Genomic DNA, 20,491 nt, shown 5'->3' on the forward strand with positions numbered 1-20,491 from the left:
ATGGCGGTACGCAAGAACAAGCACTTTACGAAAGGCAGCAAAAAGGTTGCCAAGAAGAAAGTGGCTAATCCATTTTCTAGAAATATGGCATGATGTGAAAGCACCAGCTGTGTTCAATATAAGAAATAAAAACACTAGTCTAGAGCACTCAAGGAATCAAAATTGCATTTGATGGCCTCAAGGGTGGAGTTTTTGAAGTAAGCCTTGCTGATCTGCAGAACGATGAAGTTGCATTTAGAAAATCCAAGCTAATTACTGAGGATGTTTGGGGCAAAAGCTGCCTAACTTCCAAAAATTCAGTGGATTTTACCAGTGACAAAATGTGCTCCGTGGTCAAAATGGCAGACCATGGTTGAAGCCCATTTTGATTTCAAGACTACCCATGGTTATTTTCTCTACTTTGTTGTTGGTTTTACTAAAACTCTCAATAATCAGGGGTGCCTGGGTGACTCGGTCAGTTAAGCATCAGACTCTTGATCTCTGCTCAGATGTTGATCTCAGGGTCATGAGTTCGAGCCCCATATTGGGCTCCATGCTGGGCATGGAGCCTACTCAAGAAAAAAAAATCTCAATAATCAGATTTGGAAGACCTCTCCCGATAAGCACCAACAGGTCTGCCAAATCCAGGAGAAGTTGATGGAAATCATGACCTGACAGGTGCAAACAAATGACTTGAAAGAAGTGGTCAATAAACTGATTCCAGACAGCATTGGAAAAGACATAGAAAAGCCTTGCCAGTCTGTTTCTCCACTCCACGATGTCTTTGTTTGAAAAGTGAAGATGCTGAAAACCCTGAGTGTGGATGGGGAAAACTCATGGGGCTTCATGATGAAGGTGGTAGTTATGAAAAAATGACGCAGGATGAGACAGGTGCTGAAGTTGAAAGATATGAGCCACCAGTCCAAGAAGCTGTTTAAAATTCAGACTTTTAATGGTGACCAAAAGTCTTATTAGTAATGTTGAAGAAAAAAAGATAGGCAAATGTCAACTAAAAGCAATAGTGCATTCAGGCTCAATAGCAGTCCTCTTGGAGTAGCACGTGCAGAGTGGACTTTTACTTTCTTCTCTTTTGCTTTTCTGTTTTCTCTAAATGTTGTACATTTTTTTTAAAAGGTTTTATTTATTTGACAGAGAGAGAGACAGTGAGAGAGGGAACACCAGCGGGGGGAGTGGGAGAGGGAGAAGCAGGCCTCCCACCGAGGCGGAGCAGGGAGCCTGATGCGGGGCTCGATCCCAGGACCCTGGGATCATGACCCTAGCCGAAGGCAGCCGCTTAACCAGCTGAGCCACCCAGGCGCCCCTAAATGTTGTACATTGAGCATTTATTCCTTTTATAAAAAGAAGAAAGTATTTTTTAAATTTTTTTAAAGATTTTATTTATTCATTTGAGAGACAGAGCATAAGCAGGGGGAGAGGCAGAGGGAGAGGGAGAAGCAGGCTCCCCGCTGAGCAGGGAGCCCGATACGGGGCTCAATCCCAGGACCCCAGGATCATGACCTGAGCCGAAGGCAGACGCTTAACCATCTGAGCCACCCAGGCGCCCCAAGAAGAAAGTATTTTTAAAAAATGAATGAGTTTGTCAATATCCAACTATCCTGTGAACATTAAAAAAAAAAAAAAAGGCCAAGAGAATTAATCTGCCATTCTGGATTCCTTTTTGAGTTCCCAGTAGATGAATTTATGTTTGAATGAATCAATAAATATTTAGTTGTCAGTATGTATCCTCAGTTTGTTGGAGTCCATAATTAGATGCATCCAGAAGTTGTATAAAACATCACTCCCTAAGAATAAAACTGGTAAGACTCCACATAAACTGGATGGAATTAACCACTAATAGGGAATCTAGTCAGTGTGATTAGAATGCCTAAAAAACTATAAGAAAATAAATAGTATAGCCATGAAAACGACAACATATCAATTTTATCCCCCCCCCATTCTCTTTTGGTGTTTTTTAAAATTTGCATTTCAAAAGTTATATGATTGGTTTTGTTTTAGTTATGTATTGCCGTGTAACAATTTACCCCAAACCTAGTGCCTTAAAACAACAAACATTTATTATTTCATCATTTCTGAGGGTCAGGAATCCAGATGCTGCTTAGCTGGGTGCCTCTGACTGTCAGGAAATTACTGGGAGCATCTGCTTCTAGGCTCACTCATGTGGTTGTTGGTAGGATTCAGTTCCTTATGGTGTGTTGGACTGAGGACCTCAGTTCCTCACAGGCTTTTGACAGGAGGCCTCTCCAAAGGCAGCACACGACATAGCAATTGTCTTCCCTCCGAGTCAATAATAGAACAAGAGGGAGCACTCAAGGGGCGCCTGGGTGGCTCAGTCGGTTAAGCGTCTGCCTTCAGCTCAGGTCATGATCTCAGGGTCCTGGGATCAAGCCCCACATCGGGCTCCTTGCTCAGCAGGGAGCTACTTCTCCCTCTGCCTGCTGCTCCCCCTGCTTGTGCTCTCTCTCTTTCTCTTTCTCTCTCTTGTTCAACCTACACAGAAGGAGAGAGGATCACAGGAGGGTATGAATACTACGCTCTCATTGAAGGTCAACTCGGAGGCTCCCACTACAGAGCGAAAAGCATTCATCAGACTTATTCTGCTTGCTATGATGTCATCACCTAGCTATATTCTGAATATAATTTCATATTATATATGACTTGCCTCTAAGGTGAGAAAGTAGACTAATAGCATACACAAGTTTCTCATTCTTCATTAAATTAGTAAATATTCTTAAACACTCAAATTTTGTTAGTTTGCTTAGTGTGTTTGAGTGTCCCTAACACTGATCAGTACTGAACCAAAACTTGTGACCAGCCCAGGACTGTAGTCCTGTCTTGAGAGGGCCCACGTGAGCTGCCAGGAGTCCTCCTTGTACAATAGGAATGGAAATATAAAATGTCTACATGGGCCAGGCAGGTAGCTTAAGTTGGGCTGAGTTACTTGGGTGTAAGCAAACTTTAGAAGTAAGAAACATTTCTCACAACACAGCATCAAATTCTACAGTTATAGCTCTATCAAAATACATATCTATTTATCTTAAGAACAGGGTAACTTAATTTCTCAGTCTAATATCTGCATTCAGCTCAACTAAAAAATAATCTGATATACACTTTCAAAATCCTTAATCCTATCTTTTCACATCAGGTAACATTTACTCTTTTACCATATAAGATGCTATTTACCATATAAGATGCTATTCATAGGTTCCAGGGATTAGGACATGGACACATCTTTTGGGGGGCAACCATTCATCCCACAACGGAGGCATTGTCTGTAAAGAATTTTAAAATCATAGTAAACCTGACTAAATGTCAGTCTACTTTTTATTATTACCACGTGCAGGCAATTTTAAACAATGTCAGTGATAAAATTCTCCCCATGAGGGCAGACCACTCCCAATACCTCCCCTACCCTTGGCGTGCCACTATTGAATATTCCAATATGAGCTTTTCAGCCTGCCTTAACTTTTCAGGACCAAGTACTGCATAAAACAATTTGGTGGATCATCAGTGGCCAGCCACACCCCCTAATCTTGGTATGACTGACTCCTCGTCCTTTAGGAGTCAATTTAAGTAAATGTCACCTACTCAAGGAACATTTCCCTAAATGTCTAGATTCCAAGTGGCACCCTGCACTTATTTTCCATATTTGTTTCTTTCATGGCAGTTGTCACACTTTGTAGTTATTTTATTTGTAAGTTAATTTATTTCATCTCCTTTATTAGTCTGTAAGCTCCAAGTCCTGTATGTCTTATTCTCTGAGTTATCCCCAGAGCCTAACACAGTGCCTGGCACATGGCAGGTGCTCAATATATGCGTAGTGTCACTGCATTCTCCTCAGCGTGTATGCGACCAGTAAAGTGCACTTGCTAAACATTGAACAAATTATTCTTTCTTCATCTCATGTCCATTACACAAAAAGAAATGGCCACTTGCCTAAGACTGGCGACATAGAGAACTATTTATCTCCATAATTCAGAAACAGCTGCAGCGTCATGGATCTTAGTGGAGTTTTCTCCTCTTCCAAACCCTAATTTAGGCGTGATTAGGAATGTTTTATTCTGAAAATTCACAGTTATCCTAAGACTGAATCGCAAAATAAAATATAAATAAAGCATTAATGTTACGAAGGGGACCTATACATTTTGTCTTGGCACCATACCAGAAATGACAAGAATCCAGTCAGTACCCCAAACTTATCAAGTTTGAAAGATAAAGCATCGATTTCCTCTTTAAACCACTTGCTCCTCTTAATCTCTTTCAGTATTTCTTTTAGTAGCCCAACTATTCACCTGGCTAGTTCTCCAGACTTAATCTTCAGCTCTCTTTCCTTCTCTCTTTACAGCCTTCCTAGGAGATCTCCCCCATCTCCAAGACTAAAATATTATCCCTCAGGTGTTATTCCTTATGTCTGTCGCCAGTCCTCTCCTCTGAGCTCAAACTCACAACTGTTACTTGTTATACCTTCTTCCTTATACCATAGGCATTTCAAATTTATCATGTCTGAAAAGCAAACTCTTATTTTTTCCTCCAAACCCCTTTCTCTCTGACCTTCTCCATCTGTAAGGACACTGCCATTCACCATTGGCTTAATCCAGAAACCTGGGAGTCTTCTTTGACTCCTCTCTTTCTCTCATCCCCCACAGTTAGTTCATTCACAAGTCCTATCAGCTCGACCTACAAATATATTTGAACTGCATTTACTTCTTTCCTTCTCTGCTACTTCCTAGTCTAAGCTACCGGTCTCTCTACTTCCGTTCTTAGCAAAATAGGTGGGGTAACCTTAAAATATAAATCCTATCATGGCATTTCTCTCCAAACTCATGTTAATGTCACTCTCTACTCAACCATCATGTTACACCATCCGTTGTGCCTTTCACTTCTTTGCACAAGTCAAGAACCTTAGCACATTCTGTTTCTTCTGGTGTAATGTTTTTCCTCCAGGCTTTCCCATTAGCAGGTTCCTTCTCGTTCTAAACCTTAATGTCAGTTTCACTTCAAAGACTCCCTTCCTGCCCTATTTAAGCAGATTTTTCCTCTTCTACGTTTATTTGTGTTTACTGTATCCCATACATTTCCTTCATAGCATCTTATCCCAATTAAAATACTTGATTACGGCACCTGGGTGGCTCAGTCGGTTAAGCGTCTGCCTTAGCCTCAGGTCATGATCTCAGGGTCCTGGGATCGAGCCCCGCGTCGGGCTCCCTGCTCAGTGGGGAGTCTGCTTCTACCTCTTCCTCAACCCCTACCCCCTTCTCGTGCCCTCTCTCTCAAATAAATAATAAATAATAAAAATCTTTAAAAAGTAAAATAAAATGGGGCGCCTGGGTGGCTCAGTCGGTTGGGCGTCTACCTTCGGCTCAGGTCATGATCTCAGAGTTCCGGGATCGAGCCCCACGTCAGGCTCCCTGCTTAGCGGGGAGTCTGCTTCTCCCTCTGCCCCTCACCCTGCTTGTGCTCTCTCTCACTCTCTCTGTCTCTCTCTCAAAAAAAAAAAAAAAAAGACCGCCTGACTTAATCTTAAAAAAAAAAAGTAAAATAAAATACTTGATTAGTCTTTCCCACTAGATGTGAAGCTACATGAGGGCAGGAACTATGTCTTGTTTACTGATGTACCTCTAGCTCCTCGTGCAGTGTCTGATACCTGGCAGGGGCTTAATCAATTGTTGAACGGATTAAGCTGCCCTATTCTATTTTAGCCTATGTGTTACAAGTGTAATTTGAATGACATTGCACAGAAGGGAGAAATTCTTATTTCTCCATTTCATGTCCATTGCTTTAAAAAAAAGAAGTCATGGGGCGCCTGGGTGGCTCAGTCGTTAAGCGTCTGCCTTCGGCTCAGGTCATGATCCCAGGGTCCTGGGATCGAGCCCCGCATCGGGCTCCCTGCTCAGTGGAAAGCCTGCTTCTCCCTCTCCCACTCCCCCTGCTTGTGTTCTCTCTCTCGCTGTGTCTCTCTCTGTCAGATAAATAAATAAAATCTTTAAAAAAAAAAAAATAAAATAAAAAATAAAAAATAAAAAAAAGAAGTCATTTGTCTGAGACAAATGACATAGAGAGCCATTTATCTCCATAGTGCAGAAACAGCTGCTGTGTCATGGATCTTAGCAAAGACAATATTTTTTCCCATGATTAGGAAAATTTCATACTGAATTTTATAGGAATTTCATAAAGAAATTAAATCATAAAATACAGAAAGAATTAATCATTGTGAAGAGGTAGAACCTGCAAAGTTTTCCCCTGGGGCAACAAGATATTTTCTTCAAGCTTCCGAGGTAACTGTACGGATATTTCTTTTTGCACACTTCCAAATCATCTCACAAAGACAGGTGCTGCCTATGCTGGCCAGAAGTACTGACGTTGTTTATTAAGGCATGATTCACCCACCCAGAGGCTTTCATTTTCATGAAAAGGAGAGGCAAATTCATTTCAGATAAGCTATGCGTGGTAATTTGACCTAACAGAAAAGTGGGTCCACATTTACTACTCTCGTGGGTCTTACGCCACAGGTCCAAAGCAGTGTTCCTTCCCAGCTACAATTCAGAAATGCTTTCCATATCTGGGCTTCGCAGCAACCAGACCTCTTTTGCTATCCCTCCAGCAGATACCCTTTGGGCTAGCTTGAAAACCCCAAAGCCATCATAGCATTCAAACAATAACCAAAAATCCTCAGATTTCCTTAGTGTCTGTCTTTGAACAGTTCAAAGAGCTTCCACATTTGTTTTTTTCTGGTGCTTTCCCTGTAACACTATGACGTAGGAAGATCTGAGATTAGAGAACCTGACGTTCAAATCGTTTGTTCAAAGCCACAAGTGAAATGACCTATCACAATCAGATTCCATTCTCCTGACTCCCACATGGGGTTTGAGACCCTTTATGAAACATTTCAAAACCACATATAATGACGAGTCTTGAGCATTTTTTTTTATCACCTTCTTAACATAGAGGGGGAAAATGTTATTTTGTGGGGTTTTTAATAAAATGGCTTTGTGAGGACAGGCTTCTAAGTTGCCCCATTCTAAATTTACATAGAGAAGATCAAAGGAATAAGCAGAGGAAAAGCCTTCCACGTGGCAGAAACTTTGAGGAACTTCTGCTAGTTAGAATGTAAAAGGACTCAATTAGAAGGAAGGGCCAGTTCAAGATTCCACTTCTGTAAAATATATTATCACCCCGGGGCGCCTGGGTGGCTCCGTCGTTAAGCGTCTGCCTTCGGCTCAGGTCACGATCCCAGGGTCCTGGGATGGAGCCCCGCGTCCATTGGGCTCCCTGCTCAGCGGGAAGCCTGCTTCTCCCTTTCCTGCTCCCCCTGCTTGTGTTCCCTCTCTCACTGTGTGTCTGTCAAATAAATAAATAAAATCTTAAAAAAAAAAAAATGCTCATGAACCCTCAAAAATAAATAAATAAATAAATAGTGATAAAGATGGGATTCAAACAGTTCTGCTCAACTCCAAAGCCAAATGTGCCAAACCACTATTATCTCCTGAAGGCTATTAATAGGGAACTAGTTAAGGGGCACCTGGGTGGCTCAGTTGTTAAGCGTCTGCCTTCGGCTCAGGTCATGATCTCAGGGTCCTGGGATCGAGCCCCGCATCAGGCTCCCTGCTCTGCGGGAAGCCTGCTTCTCCCTCTTCCACTCCCCCTGCTTGTGTTCCCTCTCTCGCTGTGTCTCTGTCAAATAAATAAATAAAATCTTAAAAAAAAAAAAGAAAAGACCAGATTGCATGAACTAAAACCAAGCAGGGAGGGGTGGACAGTGGGAGGTAAAGAATGAGGGTAAAGAATGAGGGGAGGGGCACCTGGCTGTCTCAGTCAGTACAGCATGCGACTTCTGATAGAGCATGCGACTCTTGATCTCAGAGTCATGAGTTCAAGACCCTGTGTTGAGTGTAGACCTTACTTTAAAAAAAAAAAAGAGAGAGAATGAGGGGAAATAAAAGTATGCTGAATACCGCAACTTGCACTGGAGAAATCAAGAGCTATTATTTCATTGTGATATTGAAAAGAAGGTGTTTTTCTTTAACTTAAAGGTAGGCAATTTTATTTTTTTTTTTTTAAAAGATTTTATGTATTTAATTGAGAGAGAGAGAGCACACAGGGAGAGTGAGAGGCAGAAGCAGACTCCCTGCTGAGCAGAGAGCCTGACACAGGTCTTGATCCCAAGACCCCAAGATCATAACCTGAGCCGAAGGCAGACGCTTAACTGACTGAACCACCAGGTGCCCCAAGGTAGGCAATTTTATAATAAAAACAGGATATATGGGGTGCCTGGGTGGCTCAGTCAGTTAAGTGTCTACCTTCAGTTCAGGTCATGATCTCAGGGTCCTAGGATTGAGCCCCAAATTGGGCTGTCCACTCAGCGAGGAATCTGTTTCTTCTTCTCACTCTCCCTCTGTGCTCTCTCTCTCTCTCTCTCTCTCTCACTACCCCTCTTTCAAATAAATAAATAAATATCTTAAAAAAAAAAAAACAGGATATATAACTTCCAAAGCATTAAACAGGATTTAAAAAGCAAAGAATACATAGTTCATGTAGTAAGAGACAAGAAAAAGAGAAAATTATGCAGAATATGAAAAAAAAGATTAAGAATATAAGATGACAGAAAGAGTCTGAAACATTAGAGCATTTACTCAATATGTCCTTTACCAAAGCAGTGTATGATAAATAGTATTTCATTCATTCATTATTTCATAATCTTATGGAATATCATAAAGCCATTAAAATTAGGTTCATAAAGGATATGAAATGTTATAGAATTATATATTTAAAAAAATTATTTCTACAGTAATCAAAATTATTTCTACAGTAATTCCAATTTGATTGAAGATGTAGAAATGGACAGGCAGTCCTGCAGCATAATGGTTGATTATAAACTTTAGAATTGGATCTAGATTTGTATCTCAGACCTACCATTTACCAACTAATGACCTTAGACCAACAAATTAACACTCTTATCTTCAATTTACTCACCTGTAAAGTGAGAATGATAATATCTTCTCAGAGAACTATTGAGAAGATTATAAGAGACAATATGCATAAGAAGAAAACCAAAGTATCTGGCATACTCAGTAAATGATAACTATTATATATGTGTGTGTGTTAAATAGATTATATATTATATGGATTATATATATGTATGTACATGTATATATACACCAACATATTATATAATGTGTATATATGTTATGTATAATATATTATATATAATATGGGTGTTTGGGCCTGCACATACATACACATAGAAATCGGCCCGAGAGAAACTATACCAAAGTGTTAACAATGGTTATCTCTAGGTGGTAGAATTTTGAGTGATTTTTGTTTATTTGTTTGTTTATACTTTTTGTTTCTCTTTCCTGCTTCTCTGCATTTTCCAAAATTTCTATAGAGAATATGCTTGCTTTTGCAATTAGAAAAAAGTTATTAGTTATAATTAAAATATATAGTAAAAAGTTTGTAGGGTAGCAATACAAATAGAGAGAATACACTATAACCATCCAAAAGCAATATCCTTTCTTAGATACCTAAAATGCACCAAATTATCTGTAAACGCAGCAATGTCTTTCATATAGCCTGAGTTCAGTTTTCAGCAAAACAAAACAAATGTCTTTTTCTCTGAATGGTGAATGCCTTGGAGTTACTCCAGAATAATATTGAATTATTCACATTGAATGGTGAATGCCTGGAGTTACTCCAAAATAATATGAAATCAAACTTTATTTCAGTAAGGACTTTTAAGCCTAAAATCCAACAAATTGAATCAGTCCTGGTACATGTATCTGTTCCAAAAACCAGTCTCTAAATTTACAGAGACCAGGTCTGGCACTAGGAGATTAAGATGTACTAGACAATTACTACTTGATGGTGAGGTTAGAGGTTTGGGGGAGGGGGTGAGAGTAGAGGGTGATGAAACCCACCACCAATCATTAAAGTATTATTAGTAAGATCCATTTCCACTCCAAGCTATCCTTCACCAGAATAGTGTATGAAACATGACTTTTCATTCATTCATTTATTCTTTCAACTAATATTTATTTATGAGCCTGTTGTTATACATACAGCCCTGTACTACACAGTGGATCTACAGTGGAGAATGGGGTCACTGCATGCATAGGGCTGAGAGCCTAGTGAAGAAGACAGACAAGTACTTGTACAAATAGACATACAATGGGGCGCCTAGGTGGCTCATTCGGTTGAGCGTCTGTCTCTAGATTTCAGCTCAGGTCATGATCTCAGGGTGGTGACATTGAGCCCATGGTGAGATCGAGCCCTGCATGGGCTCCTCGCTCAGTGGGGAGTCTGCTTCTCTCCCTCTCCCTCTGCCCCTCCCCCTGCTCGTGCTGTCCCCCTGCCTCTCTAATAAATAAATAAATCTTTTTTAAAAAACGCATAGACATATAATTGCAAATTGTGATAAGCACTATGGAGAAAAGTACAGAATGTTATGAAAGAGAATTGGGGGAGGGGGTGTTTTAAGGTAGGCAAAGAGAATGGTTAGACATGACCTCTCTGAGTAAGTGACATTTCACCCAGAACCCAGAAGATGAGTAAGAGTTAGGGGAAGGATGGAGAAGAGTATTCCGGGAAGAGAAAATGGCATATGCAAAGGCCATAAGGTAGAAAAAAAGTTTGGAGCCTTGGGGTAATCAGAAGATCAGTGCAGTCTCTTATGGAAAGGCGTGTCCAGGCTCCACTGTTCCTAATCTCGCTAATTGCAGAGCACAGAGCCATGATACAATGCACAGGTCTTACTCAGGTCTGTCACTTAGCTGTTCTACTTTATTGCTGGGCCTAGTTTCAACATCCTTGAAATGAGAATTAATGGGTTTCCTTCTGGAACCTCTTGTGAAAATGCATTATATTTCATCTGTAAAATACTTGCCCTTTTTATGGCATTACTTAAGCATATGTGTAATGGAATAATCAACAAAATGTGGTATTTTTACTCTTAAAATGCCCATTCTAAGGAAAAGGAGTAGGAACTCTCCACCAGTTTAGGAAAGTGAAAGAGGGAACTATATTCACTCATTTGCAATTGTCATTCAATTCCAGAAGGCTAATTATGATCATGAGCTAGGTCATCTATTTTTGTAGAAGTAAACTCTTATTTACAAGGAAATGGTCTATTTGGTGCTTTGTCAAGGGGAATCCAGTGGCTTAGCCTGAGAGTTTCATGGTGAAGTTTCTAGATCTTCATGGCTTTAACTCAGATATAATCCTGCTTTAAACCATGTGGTGCTTAGATAAGTGTCATGATCAAACTGACAAGAATATATCCAAAATCTCTCCCCTGCCCATCCCTACCTTGCACTGGGCCTAACCCCCATGTGCCAGGCATAATGCTGAACATGTGCACACAGTCGTTCAGTTAAGCCTTGCTGTAACAACCCTATGAGAGCCAGTCAATTCTCATTATTTACAGTAGTTATTCTATAATATGACCCTGAACACTTAATTAGTGAATAACAAACCATTGCTTCTAAGGGAAATAACAGATTAGGTTCCCGTGAGCCTCTGGTCATAACTATTTTGTCAACTGCTCAACAATACATAACCTTGTTTTATGTGTGTTTCTGTTTAAAGACACCATATTAATATATATTGACTCCTTAACTTTGAACTCATAACCAACAGCACTATAACTCACGCCTGAATGAAGCTTATCTAACTTGCATATTTTCTCCATCTTCATGGCAGCCTTTTTGCACTTAGGAACAGTAGATCGCACTTCAGCGATATGCTTGGAGGCCATTTTAATTGGTGAAATCACCAACAGAAAGCATAAAAATACAAAAGATGTAACACCAAATAGACCATAAAAAGGACACTTGTTTATGTATGAAAGCTGAAACAAGACGGCAAAGTGTTGCTTTTTTCATCCTTAGCTAGGAACGTGCAAGTTGGACAACTCAAAATTTTCACTGTTCTGCACCTGTCTACAAAGAGGCACAAAAGCACCACAAGTATTGATTTGGGAATTACAAAGAAAGTTTAGCAAATAGGCAAATTCACAAATACAGAATTTGTAAATAATGAGGGTCTACACTAGGTTTATGAAGAAACTAAAGATCAGAGAGGTAAAGATTCCCCTTTGTAAAACATACAAATGTACATTCATTCACCAGTCTGGTGATATGATGTAAGACCAAGGCCTTTACTGGAATGTGGGTCCCCAGCTGGAATTTCAGATTCTTTTTTTTCTCATTCCCCAAGATCATTCTAATAAAAAGTGGTAGGGGCACCTGGCTGGCTCCGTCAGTAGAGCATGTGACTCTTGATCTCAGGGTTGTGAATTCAAGCCCTATGTTGGGTGTAGAGATTACTTCAAAATAAAATCATAGGACTGCCTGGGTGGCTCAGTCAGTTAAGCAGCTGACTCTTGATTTCGACTCAGGTTGTGATCTCTGGGTAGTGAGATGGAGCCCCCAGATTGGGCTCCGCGCTCAGTGCCGACTCTGCTTGTCCCTCTCCCTGCCCCTACCCCAGCTCTCTCGTTCTCTCTCTCTCTCTCTCAAATAAATAAAATCTAAAATAAATAAATAGGGGCGCCTAGATGGCTCAATCAGTTAAGCGGCTGCCTTCAGCTCAGCTCATGATCCCAGGGTCCTGGGATCCAGCCCCTCATCGGGCTCCCTGCTCAGCAGGGAGCCTGCTTCTCTCTCCCTCTGCCTCTCCCCCAACTTGTGCTATCTCTCTCTTTCTTTCTCTCTCTCGCTCACTCTCTCTCTCAAATAAATAAATAAAATCTTAAAAATAAATAAATAAATCCAAATAATGACTTCAGAAAAAACCTGAAAGTAACAGCAGTGTCTACACCCCTTAACTACGGAACACCTCAAAAACTGGTAGAATCCGAGTGTCTTCAGGCCAACCTCGTGGAGATGTTGTTCTCTGAAGATTCAGATTTGATGATGGCAATTGTTTCTTGATTTCCTGATTTGCTCGAGTACAAAAGCAATTGCGTACTTGCTATGAATTCATGTTAGCAATAAATAAATAAATGATGATGTTAACAAATAGTTTATGTCTAAATAGAGGGTGCTATTAAGGGGCACCTGGATGGCTCAGTCGTTAAGCATCTGCCTTCGGCTCAGGTCATGATCCCAGGGTCCTGGGATCGAGCCCCACATCGGGCTCCCTGCTCTGCGGGAAGCCTGCTTCTCCCTCTCCCACTCCCCCTGCTTGTGTTCCCTTGCTCGCTGTATCTCTGTCAGATTAACAAATAAAGTCTTTTAAAAAATATGGAACTAGTTAAACAAATTCTACAGAAAGTTATGTAAGGTGATGTGTAGATGATACTTTAGTACTACATTCCTATTATTTAATGAGTTACCAAATGAAGTCTTAGGTACTATACAAAGATCTTTCTATTCATTTTCTCACTTGGTTCTAACAATTACCCTACCTGTGAGGTAGGTGCTGTCCAAATCCCCATTTGATGGATTTGAAAATTGAGGCTCAGCGGAGTTACATAACTTGTTTAAGATCATATAGCAAATAAGAAAGGCCCATCTCAAGCTTTTAACCATCATATTATTCAAAATCCAAGAATGAGCATGTGACCAAAAGAGGAAAAAAAAGACAGAAATTGAACATTGGGAAAAATCTGATAAAACAAAGATTATTTTAAAAATAAGACAGAAACACAAAGCTTATTCAAGCACTTGTAGTATATGACTAAGAAGGAAGGGCAGGGGAAGGATGTGCTTATTCAGTGAGAATCTATTTAGTATGCAGTTAGCAGAGATTTTCACAACATTTTAGTTTCTGCCCCTTACATTAAATTTTGCTACTAGATAAAGGGATGAGAAAGAATAAACAATAACATATATCATTGGGCTTATGCTAAAGAATGGAATGTTCCATATGAATCTTTGAGGAAAATTTTGTAATCTATCAAGCAGAATGGTCCAGATGGTGGGAAGTTGTCAAATCAAAGGTTTATACTCCAGCCAGCCAGTGCAACACCATTAGGTTTCCAGAAACATCATGTCAAGCTTCATGTGTAAGCTAAAGAAGCTTTCAGCTCACTGTCTTCTTCCATGAGCTCAAACTCCATTCACATTTGTGGAAACGGGGTACATGTTAGTTTACCTAGGCAGAGGGCTATTCCTCTTAGGGGAACTAGGTCTATCTTAGAAAATGTGTGGACTAAAAATTTCTCCAGGCTGTCTTTCTCAATTAGGTTGCTTTTGGTTTGCAAGTAACAGAAAACTCCAGCTCAAATTACTTAAATAAGGAAAATTTACAGGTGCCTGGATGGCTCAGTTGGTAAAAAATGCAACCCTTGATCTCAGGGTCGTGAGTTCAAGCCTCATGTTGGGGCTTAGAGCTTACACACAAAAAATAATAAAATAATTTTAAAAATTAAATAAATAAGGAAAAAATTATTATCTCACATAATGGACAGGAGATAGGATGGTTACTAAGTCAGTGAATTTAGCAGCAAATGACATTATCACAGATGTAGGAGGTTTTGGGGGTTTTTGATTTTTTCCCCCCATTTTCTTCTCTGTCATCTTTAGCGTGTTGGCTTGTATCCTCAGGCTTATCTCCTCATGGTTGTAAGATGGCTGCTGCAGTTCCAGGGTTCTCATGTAGACATGACCACGTCAAGAGGAACCATTTCATTCTGTATGTCTTATTATTACCACGGAAAAATCTTTCCCAAGGGTCTCCCGCCCATCCCAGCAGACCTGTTTCATGTATCATTAATAAGAATTAGGGGCGCCTGGGTGGCTCAGTTGTTGGGCGTCTGCCTTCGGCTCAGGTCATGGTCCCGGGGTCCTGGGATTGAGCCCCGCATCGGGCTCCCTGCTTGGTGGGAAGCCTGTTTCTCCCTCTCCCACTCCCCCTGCTTGCGTTCCCTCTCTCGCTGTGTCTCTCTCTGTCAAATTAAAAAAAAAAAAAAAAAAAAAAGAATTATATTACATGCCCATGCCTAAACCATGATTGGCTTAGACCAAATCAAAATTCACCTTCAGGGGATAGGAAGGACCGAGGTATCCATATCTCAATAAAATTGGGGTTCTGTTAGCAATAAAAAATGGGAGAAGGGAGCAGCAGTTGGGAAGGCAACAAACAGGGTCAACCACACTGCTAAATAGTGATTATTTAATGTCATCATGCCCATAGGTTAGAGTCAGAAAATATACTGCTTGGATACTAATATCCTATACACTTAATAGATGTTATTAATTGATAATGGAGCTCCTTAATGAATCACTTCTTCAACCTCATAAGTTTACTTTTTTTTTTTAGCAAGATAATACGAGTAACCCCTCCCCACCCCTATCCATTTGGGTGAAAGTTGCCAGCATGATATCCCATGATCCACAAATACGTCAGAGTGTAATTTCTACAAACATGGATATTCTTCTATATAACCACAATACAACCATCAAAACTGATACATGACTGCCATATCATACTCAGAATCTATTCACGTTTCAATAACGTCCCAATAACGTCCTTTGTCGCTACGGATTCCATCTAAGATATATGTTGCATTTAGTTGTGACCTTCAATCTGTAATACTAGTTCTTCAATCTTTCTGTGACTTTCAATACCTTACACGTTTGAAGACTACTAGCCAATTATTTTGTAGACTATCTCTCTCTTTTCTTTAAATTTATTTATTTATTTGAGAGAGAGAGAGAGCACACAGAGGGAGAGGGAGAAGCAGACATGGGGCTCCATACCAGGACCCTGGGATCATGACCTGAGCTGAAGGCAGACACTTAACCAACTGAGCCACCCAGGTGCCCCTAGACTATCTCTTAAGTTGGGTTTGTCTGATGTTTTCTTTTTTTTTTTTCCTTACTGGGCCGGGTTGGCAGGCCCCTGTCTGATGTTTCCTGATGATTAGATTCAGGTGATGCATTTTTGGCAGATTTATCAAAGAAGCAATGCTGTATTTTTCTCTCACTGTGTCCCATCAAATGGTACACAATTTCAATTTGTGCTATGACTGGTGATGGTAACTTTGATCACTTGATTAATGTTGTATTTGCCAGGTTTCTCCACTGTAAAGTTTCTCTTTTTTACTTTGTAATTAAGTATTTTGTGGGGAAGTATTTTTGAGACTATGTAAATATCCTGTTCCTCATCAAATTTTCACCCATTAATTTTAGTATTCACTATGCTTCTTGGCTGAATTAACGATGACTACTAGTTGCCAAATGATGATTTTCTAATTCTAGTCTTCTTTCTGTGATTATTAGTTAGCATTCAAGTGCAAAGAAAATCTTTCTAGTTTTACTGCTTGTTTATTCTTTCATTTATTTATATCAATATGGACTCATAGATTCCTATGTTTTATAATCCATTACTATCATTATTTGTTTTGATGCTCTAATTGTCCCAGATTTAGCTCCTCTGAGCTGGCTTCTGTGTCCTTTTGAATTACCCCATTCTTTTGAGTACTACTTTTTTTGTGGGGGGCACAATAAGATAGCCCAAGCTTATTTTGTACTTTCCATATCCCAGCCTTGGAATAAGCTATTTCTCTCAGCATCCCTGATATCTCTCTCTCCCCCCTTTTTTTTAAGTAGGCTCCACATCCAGCATGGAGCCCAATGTGGGGTTCAAACTTATGACCCTGAGATCAAGAGTCCCACACTCTTCCCACTGAGCCAGCCAGGCGCCCCTTAGGAGAGATATTTTAACTCAAAGAACTATGAGTGAAAAATGTCGGGTGCTGTGACGGGCCCGTGGAAATTTCATTTTGGTGGAAGCAGATCCTCATGACGTTCTTTAAATAAGAAGGTAAGTATAAATACTAACAGTATAATGTGATTTCGGTTTTTTTCTTCTACAAATTTATGTTCATCATTTTTACATTAAAATGAGTCACATCACTTAAGCTAGAGCCTTGCTACTCAGTGTGATCCTCAGCCAGCTGCATCAGCATTTTCTGGCATCCTGAATCTCAACCCCACCCTAGAGGACTCGATCAACATCTGCATTTAACAAGATCCCCCAGGTGATTAATCTGTACATTAAAGTTTGAAAAGCACTGAGTTTGAACATTCACCAATTAGGAGCAAAATCCATCCTGGTCTTACCTACAAAACGTATGTAATGAAAGTCGATCTTCATTAGGTCCAGAAGTTAAAGATAAGAATAAATCCTCCAGGGGCACCTGGGTGGCTCAGTTGTTAAGCATCTGCCTTTGGCTCAGGTCATGATCCCAGAGTCCTGGGATCAAGCCCCGCATCGGGCTCCCTGCTCCGCGGGAAGCCTGCTTCTCCCTCTCTGGCTCCCCCTGCTTGTGTTCCCTCTCTCGCTGTGTCTCTCTCTCAATGTCAAATAAATAAATAAAATCTTTTTAAAAAAAGCCCACCATTTAAAAAAAAAAAATACTCCATCTATCTCCCCTCCTATACTATAATTTTTATTCCCTCACTTCCTTTTCCCTGCCTATCTGCCTGTCTGCTCCCTTCCTTCTCTCCTTTTTAAATGTCTAGTTCCCCTAAACAGGTGGTAAAAACACTTTTAGAATAGGAACCATTTGACCCATAAGTTTACAGTTTAGTAGACAGATACCAAAAAGTCTGGCCGGTGATTCACAAACTAACTTCTAAAGGAACTATATTTAAAGAGTACGGTGAGGGGCGCCTGGGTGGCTCAGTCGGTTGAGCGTCTGCCTTCGGCTCAGGTCATGATCCCAGGGTCCTGGGATTGAGCCCCACATCCCTGCTCAGCAGGGAGCCTGCTTCTCCCTCTCCCTCTGCCGCTCCCCCTACTTGTACTCTCTTGCTCTCTCTGTCAAATAAATAAAATCCTTTAAAATTTTAAAAAAATAAAGCATATAGGGAAATACAACCCAGTTCGATGGCTCTGCTTCCAGAGTTAGCTTCAGATGAAAGAACTGAATTATTTTTTGATTACCTTCCTTATTGTGAAATGTCAGCATTTCACCTGTGGAGTCAGACAAACCTGGACTGAGATTATCAGTCTACGACTTGCTGGCTGGGTAAATTTGGGCAAGTCTTTTAAACTCTCTGAACTTCCATTTCTATTTTTGGAGTACTTAAGTTAATGGGCTTTGGAATAAGAAAGCCTAGCTTTGAATCGTTCTTCTTCCTATTCTTCGCTATATAGACTTGGACAAGCTATTTAACCTCCTTGGTCCTCAGTAAAATATAGACTCACTTCCGGGGTTTGCCACAGGAAAGTGCATGCCAAGTGCTTACCGAGTACCTTGGCACATCATCTGTATCCAATAATTAAGCCTATGTTCTTTTCTCAATTTTGAAATAATGATTATCATCTGCAACAAAGGTTGTTGTGATAGTTTAGATGAGATAACACAGGGTCTGAAGAGTGGCCCCAAATAAGTGCTCAGTAAATATTAGCTACAATTGGCTCACAGGGTTGTTGGGAGGATCGAGTGGAGTAAGACAATATGAAACTCATAACCATAATGATAACATTTCCTCCCGATAAGGGATAATTCTTACTCCGGGTTTTAAAGAATTTTGACTATTCCGTCTGTAACCTGCAAGGTTTTTTTCCCCCTAGCCATTCTACATTTTACTTAGTCCCTATACTTATCACTTATTTATACACTGGGATGCTTCAGAAGGCAGCAGTTGGGCATTTCCACTAGGATCTGGCTGGGTAAAGCTCCTCTGTTCCTAAGATCCTGCTCCTGAAATAGCCAGCACCATCCAGTTCTTCCCAGGTGAGTGGCTGGATTTGGACTGTTAAAAGGGAAGAGGGAAAGCAGGTGGAAATAAATGTTCCAAAATCTTTAAGATAAATGGCAAGGACTACATCTGTCTAGGAAATGACTTCTTTGAGGACCGTGCAAAGGATAAGAGGAGGAACAGTGTAAAAGAACAGCATCCAATTGCTACGGCAACTGGAATTTTGCAAATAAATACTTCAGCATAGCTTGTTTCTCAAACAAACATACCTATTCTTTTTTTTTTTTTTTTTTTTTTAAGATTTTATTTATTTATTTGACAGAGAGAGACACAGCAAGAGAGGGAACACAAGCAGAGGGAATGGGAGAGGGAGAAGCAGGCTTCCCGTGGAGCAGGGAGCCCGATGCGGGGCTCGATCCCAGGACCCTGGGATCATGACCTGAGCCGAAGGCAGACGCTTAACGACTGAGCCACCCAGGCGCCCCCATACCTATTCTTTCCGTTATTTGGTCCCCCTCCTGTTTCCTTGTCCTCCTTCATCAGTGTACACCCATTCCTATCATACCTTGGAATAAAAGGAAAAGTACTCCTTTTTGAGCCTTTTAATCCCCCACCCCAAAAATTAAATCTGGCAACACATTGTTTATACACTGACACAGGAAGTGTTCCTATTATAAACCAGGAGCTCTGTCCTTTCACGTGTGTCATCATACCAAGGTCCTGGGAGGTTTGGTAAGCCAGGAACCTCCCCCAAATCCTGACAGTCAAAACAATAAAGGTCTACTAATGACTCGTGAGTCACCAGATTTCTCCAAGCTTCTCTTTCCCAATGTGCATGAAGGAAATGCTGCTCTAAATTATAGGAAATGTGGACAAGATCTGGGTCATTTGTATTCATATTCAACTGACCCAGTTTGGACCCAGACTCCCTTTCCAGCCTAAGCTCTCACTGGTCTCCTGTGCTTTAGCCAAACACGTCTACTTGTTCCTGGCACACACATTTTTGTGCCTTGGCTCTTGCCATTCTCTCTGCCTGGAATGCCCTCTCCCCTTCTTCCATTTCTTCCTCCCTTTTTATCAAACTCTCATCTGCCTTCTTATATGTCTCAAGTCAAGTAACACCTCTTCTGCAAGGCCTTCTCTGATTTCCATAGCTGGTGCAGATTTTGCTTTTCTTGTTTGTGTTCTTTTCTGCTATTTGTAGTTGTTTGTGTGCATCTTTCATTCCACACTTCCACCCCTGGAAGAGATAAAGCCTGTTGAGCAGAGACCATATATTCTCCTTAATTCCCCATAGCATCCCAAACTATACATGGCCTTTTTACTTCTACGTATCCTTCCCCAACCAATGCTTGACTTATAAGCTCTTTAAGACCAAGGGCCGTGTCTTACTTCCTATTATACACCCAGCACCTAGCTCATTGCTTGGCACATCGTTGGTATTCAAAACAAAATAATGGTTGAATTAATGACTAAAAGTAGATACTGGTTTGGGAATGAATTAGATTAATTTGTAAAATAAAACTTTAAATTAGTTGGGGGGGGCGCCTAGGTGGCTCAGTCAGGTAAGCGTCGAACTCTTGATTTCAGTTCAGGTCATGATCTCAGGGGTATGAGATTGAGCCCCACATCGGGCTCCGCACTGGGCGTGGAGCCTCCTTAAAATTCTCTCTCTCCCTTGTCCCCTCCCCCTGCCTAACCCCCACCACACTTGCACACTGTGTGCATGCACTCTCTCTCTCTCAAAAAAAAAAAAAAAAACATTAGTGGGGAAATTGAGTAGTTACAGGTTCATGGAATTCATTCATTCATTCATTTAATCAGCAGTGAACAAGGCAAGTGAG

General features: G+C 40.6%; 1 pseudogene; it reads left to right on the forward strand.

Annotated features, from left to right (window-relative positions):
• Nucleotides 1-917, forward strand: LOC116647627 (annotated as a pseudogene).
• Nucleotides 918-20,491: the final 19,574 nt, after the last annotated feature.

The sequence above is a fragment of the Phoca vitulina genome, unplaced genomic scaffold, assembly GCF_004348235.1.
Source record: "Phoca vitulina isolate PV1807 unplaced genomic scaffold, GSC_HSeal_1.0 scaffold40, whole genome shotgun sequence".
Classification (NCBI taxonomy): domain Eukaryota; kingdom Metazoa; phylum Chordata; class Mammalia; order Carnivora; family Phocidae; genus Phoca; species Phoca vitulina.